Raw genomic sequence first — 6,000 nt, 5'->3', positions numbered from 1 at the left:
GTTATGAGTTTTTGTGTTCCAGAAAATACATAAATCGAGCCTGAGGTGCAAAGCTTCTAATGGCAGAAACACTGATATCTGAGTGGAAGTTGGTTCGCTAGCCAAATTTCTTCGATAAGTAACATGATGCAGTTCCATGATTACATACAATAATGTAAATCAAAGGATCACAGTTATAATTGCATTTAATTTAATGAGTGTAGCTTGTGTGTAAATGATGTGTAAACTGAACTTCTTAATTTTGCTGCACCTTAGAACAAAGTTTACTAAAACTTTTATGTAAGAGACGAGTGTGGGATGTGTGCTCTGACAGAGTGGACAGGATGCTGTACACCCGCCAACACGGAGCCTTGTTTCTTGCCTAGTGGCCTGAATTGACGTGCTGGTAAATAAAACATAGCTATAAATTAAAGATGGCACTCACTGGGCCTTGGGGGGATGGATGGACGCTCGTGTGCTTGTCATAATGCTCTGGAGTGTGTGCTTTTTGCCTTTGAGCTACTCGCCCTCACTTTGCTGCACACATACACACCCCCACAGGTGTCACAGGTGGCTAATAGAAACATATAACATTGTGATGTATGCTCGGCCTTGATTTCTCTCTCGAAAGCTCATTGAGAGGTGACATCAGAGGCACTTTTCTATAGGTGGCGAAGCAATTAGCGCGCACAGCCACAGCTTAGCGAGAAACAAATGCACCCTGAGGAGAGAGAAACAGTGGAAATGTAATTACAGAGGGGTGAAAAAGGCTTGTTTACATGCTTCTTAGGTGGATTAAAAGCAGATTTTGACTTTATAAACACTGGATTGCAATATTTAAATGTAAAGCAAAAATTTGGAGAGTGCAGTGCAGAATGCGGGAGGGGGGATTGTGGTTAAAAGAAAGAACACTAGGAGGAGGAGGAGACTGAGGGGGTGACAGGCTGACAGGCCTGAATGACAGACCAAGCAGAAAAACAGACAGATGAAGAGAGAAGGAATAAATACAGAGCAGTGACAGGAAAAAGAGAGGAAAGGCAGAGAGACAGACAGAGATGACAGGATAATTAGAGATTCATGGATTCCTGGTTGACCGGTGAGAGGAAGAGCAGCTGCTCTCTTGCTACGTCTGGCCAGGGGGGCTGAATAATGAATCGCGATACTGGAAACACGCGCTGTAACCCCACATACGCCACGCCGTGCGGCAGCAATTACCCGCAGACAGATGAAGAGGCAGGTGGAGAGAACTTCAAAAGGACTCACGGTGTCCCTGTTAACTGCCATATGTCAGGAAAAGGGGACACCAGTTCAAGTCCAGTGACAGCAGGGCTGTACACAGCAGGGCTGTACACAGACCTGCTGAAGGTTCACGGGTGAAAATGAAAAAGTGGCACCCCTGTCACGATAACACATGCCGTCAAAGAAAGTTACACTAGTGTCATGAAAGTCTACCTGTACTTTTAGAGCAGCAAAAGAAAAGAATCGTGGTGGCATCACATCACAGCAGAAAAACTGAACCTTGAATAGCACACTATGGTAATGTGTGCCGAATGCGTCATCTGGTCAGGAGTAGGTCATGTTCTGGGTTTAACATAAGACGAAATGACTCTTTTTCTTTGATCCTTAAGTGCAGTTTAGATTCTCTGCTAGGGGAATATGTTTTACTACCTTACTAAACCCAGTGAATGAAGCACAATCTGTCCTTTGTAATGTCATGAAGGTAAAGATTTATCAATTTGATGATGCTGAAAATGTCTAAATGTTTTCAGACTATTTCCCAGATAATTTCCCACGTGAGCATAAATGGCGACTCATTGTCACAATTTGTGCTCATTTTACTTTCCCTTCAGGCTCTTATTTTGAAAGTTTAGTTGTCGTGTTAGTTTGCTGTCCTGGTTATCATCACGGTGGTCATCAATCTTATTCAGATGCTTTACCAAAATTAATGCAGCAGTTATAATTCCAAATATTCCTGTATGATTTCCTGTCAAAAAGCCTGATGCACTCACTCAAGTGACTTTATTTTGTCATGCCAATTAAGGCCACTTGCAGAGAAGGTCAGCAGGAGCTGCACTGTGTCTTTGTGGAACTAGAGAAAGTATATGATAAGAGAGGAACTGTGGTACTGCATGAGGAAGTCACTTAATGGTACATGGACTGGTTCTTGTGTTGCACTTTTCTTTTTTATTGAGCAGTCAAAGTGCTTTATACAACATGCCTCGTTCACTCGTGACACCACTTCTTTCTGTCTCTAAGTGCTTTCTAGCACTTCTATCTATTCACACACATTGAGACGCCTGTGAATGCATCAGGAGCGACTCCACCAACCTCCTTATTAGTGAAAGACGTGCTCCACCTCAGAGAAGCCTGTGAGGGCACGGAGCAAAGCTGGATGGCAGCATACAGTCACTATAACGTCACAGTGGTTATGACCATCTTTAAGCTACAGCCTTTACAATCCCCACATTTTGTGTGGGCAAATCTGATGGCACCGCACCACAGATATGATCAAAGATGGCTCACGAGCACAGTGGACTTTTACATGGTCAGCAGCCATGAATTATATATGTTTTTAATTGCTGGCTGCAGGCGTAGGCAGTGTGCCAGCAGCCAGCTCTGGCCCTCCATTATCAGCTTTATGCTATAGGTCAGGTCAGAGAGCCCACATAAAGGACTCAGTCAGGTCCAGGATCAATTCAGAGATGCTTGTAGATAACTGGACATTTCCAAAAATGAGCTTAGCAAATGCAGGATGAGTACAGGTCTGCAGAACTCACAATACCTTAGAGCTGAGGTATCCTGAGTAGTTTGGGAGGAGGAGGATTTTTGGAGTTTAAACAGATAGGAGGCAAACCTGGATAGACACAGGGATATAAAAACAGAGAAGAGAACATCAGAGTGAAATAAAGCATGTTTCACAGTCATTAAATCCACAGCTTGATAGATGAGGTATTTTAGCAACTGAGAATCAAAAGCTTCAAACTCCTGCTGGAAAAAACAACATAAAGCCAGAATTAATCAAAGACACCTTGTCATTAAAACAATAAAACTAATGTATCAGTGTGTTAACATATTATATTGGGCAAGTCTGTCATTAAATACGGATGAAATTATTGAAACGGTCTCAGGCTGCCTTTCAATTAGATGCCATCCATCTGGGTTCAGAAGAATGTCTACTTTATTGATCTCTGCATTTAACCCATTCACTCAGTGAAGCAGTGGGCAGCCATTGGGCACCCGGGGAGCAGTGGATTTGAACCACCTCCCGGTCATGGGGCCACCACTCTACCTACTGAGCTATCCCTGCCCCTGCTAAATGGCTCAAACACCTTTTGTTTGTCACTGCTCTGGTTTTAATTCAGTTCTTCTATTTTTAGACTTCACAAGAATCGGGCAGACAGACACTTTGATCCTTGCGTGAATGTGAGTTATTATGCCAAAAGTGGGTCAGGTAAACACCCCGCTATGTTATTTTAATGCATTTCTAAGACTGAGCGGACAGATTTGAATGGCTCTCCTGGATGTCATGTAATGATTTAGAGAGACAAAGAAGAGAAAGCGTTGCAGCCACTGGAACTGTGGGAGCTGCTGCAGCAGGGCTCATATTGACTAATTAATTAGGATGGAAAAGCTCCGGCACAAAAAATAAACAGTTGAGAAATAATGAGTGCTGTACAAGTATGTGCCATTTCTTTTTAATCTTGCTCTCTGCAAATTTTAACACTAAAACACACTCAGCCAAGGATGCAGTACCAGCAAAGAATTATTAAGATGCTATATATTATAGATTTTTTACTTCAACTTTCTGTTGCTGCCCAACAAAATTGTCGGCTGTTCTTTTTTATGCTTCTCAGTTATCACTGAGTCAATATCTAAATTTTTTATGTAATACTGGTCAATTTAACAGTCAGGGGAGTCCATGGTCAGGCACAGGAAGGCAGGCACTGTGTAAACAATCCAGGTGAGAGAAGCAGGGAAAAGGCAGCAGGAGGTCATACAACATGAGGTCAACACGAGGAAGAGCTGGACACACTCAAACGAGGGCAACCGCCTAATTGGGTGTAGATGAAACTGGTGAGGGTGGGGCGGACAATTACAAAGCAGTGAAAACTGAAAACTGACAGAGGAGCAAAGTGATGAGCCGCCTTTCTCATTGCTCAAACTGCACATCCTCGACTCCTCTCTTTATGTGTTATTAACTCCTACCAGAAACACAAGCGGAGGAGGTGAGGACGAGATGAGAGCAGAGAGGAGTTGAAGGAAACGGACATTTAACCAAAAATGAGCCTTATTTTTAAGAGACGTCAATTAAATATGATAGTGGCGCAGCAGCTGTGTCATAAATCGTTTTATTATAGCCCAACCACTGTGGGATTTTATGATGTCAGATGTAACAATGCTCAGTTTTAATTAAATTCACAACATGGCACAATGTGACAAGATATTCTCCTTTTTTTAATTATCCACACATAAAAAGTGAAAGGCGTACATTTTATCATCTTAAATAACTGAAACTTATGAAAGGAGATGAAAGAATTTCCTTCCTGTATATTTCAATAACAAAAAATCATAATCGAGTGAAGCTTTTGTGGCTTCGTGATAATTTCATTGTACTCATTTCTATTGTTTTCATTTAACTGTGTGCATTTAATATCAATATGTTGGTGCAAATGGTTCAGGATGAGTGGAAGGTATTTATGTGAGGAGACTATTTTACCATGAAACCAAGTATGACCAAGAAAGACAGGAGGATGGAAAGCAAAAACAAAACCAACACAACCATGTTCATGTTTGTGTCCTGAGGGGGCGTGTCTAGAAACATCTGTAGTAGCAACAACTGCATGCATTATGTTTTTTTCTAAATGTATTACATTTCATATATTGACATGAAAAAGTTGTTTTGCCTTTACCTCCACTTTAGATTAGCGAGGCTGTGACACCAAGAGTGCAGCGGGTTGATGACCACTGGTTGGAGCACAGATAGGAGAGAGCAGTGATGCTCTGCTTAACGTGAAAATAAATTCCTGTCAAATTCAAATTATTTCCTTTGTCATGCTGATAATATTACAGTGTGAACAGTTATGATTTGACAAAAAAAGAAAAAAAAAAGAGAGCAAATATGTGAATATAGGAGATGACCTAGTTGTTCTGTCTCTTATAGTTCCAGCTTGCAGCAGTTGCTCAGGGTCTGTTCAAGTTATCATGTGCAGTATGATGTTTGAAGAGTGAAGAGATAAATAAGGATTGATCTGAAGCTTCCCCCCTCACTCCATTTGGCAGACTAAATACTAAAATTTGGGTCACATCGTCAGTGCAGTACCAGTGCTGTAAACTCTATGCTCACGCTGATATGCTGACACCAAAATTTTCTATTTGTACACGTAAAAATAGCTTTTAGAGCTCTCTGTCTTCTGTACGGCACATTTGTGGTGCAGTTATTGTAAGGCAAAACTGAAAAATCTTTAGGTGACATACAACCCAGGTGCAACTGGACTTTTTTAATCCCTGGTGGTGATAAAATGTATTCCTCTAGCACTTTATTGTGAAACAACGTAAGGTTGTGACGGAGGTGACATTGTTCCATCTACACTGATCCATGCACAACTTTTCAATATTTTACGACGTACGAACAGTGAAAGGATTCGTCATATTTTACAAGATCCGTGTAAAACGGAAAAATGTACATCAGAATTCTCCATAAGGGTGATATCTGCAAATTCTTATTTTGATTGGTTGTACTGAAGTCATGGATTTGTGGCTGCCATCCGTGAGATAGGTTGGAAACATCCTCCTGAAAAGTGTCAGGAAGAATCATCTGACTGTGATGTTTCTTAAGGTTTTCATTCAACAGTGATTCACCATGAAACAGGAAGTTCTTTTCAAGGGGTCAAAAAGGCTTAAAAAGTTCTCGAAAATTGGCAACATACATCTGAAACGATGAGAGCTTTCATCATCTATGGGTCTTATGTGGTAAAATGACTTCAGCACCACCTACAAAATGTTTATGAAGCAGCCGTGGCG

The sequence above is a fragment of the Copadichromis virginalis genome, linkage group LG8 (genome assembly GCF_057382275.1).
Source record: "Copadichromis virginalis isolate Kocher_CV1m ecotype Utaka linkage group LG8, C_Virginalis_male_GT1.1, whole genome shotgun sequence".
NCBI classification, from domain to species: domain Eukaryota; kingdom Metazoa; phylum Chordata; class Actinopteri; order Cichliformes; family Cichlidae; genus Copadichromis; species Copadichromis virginalis.
Note: the sequence above shows the minus strand (reverse complement) of the source record.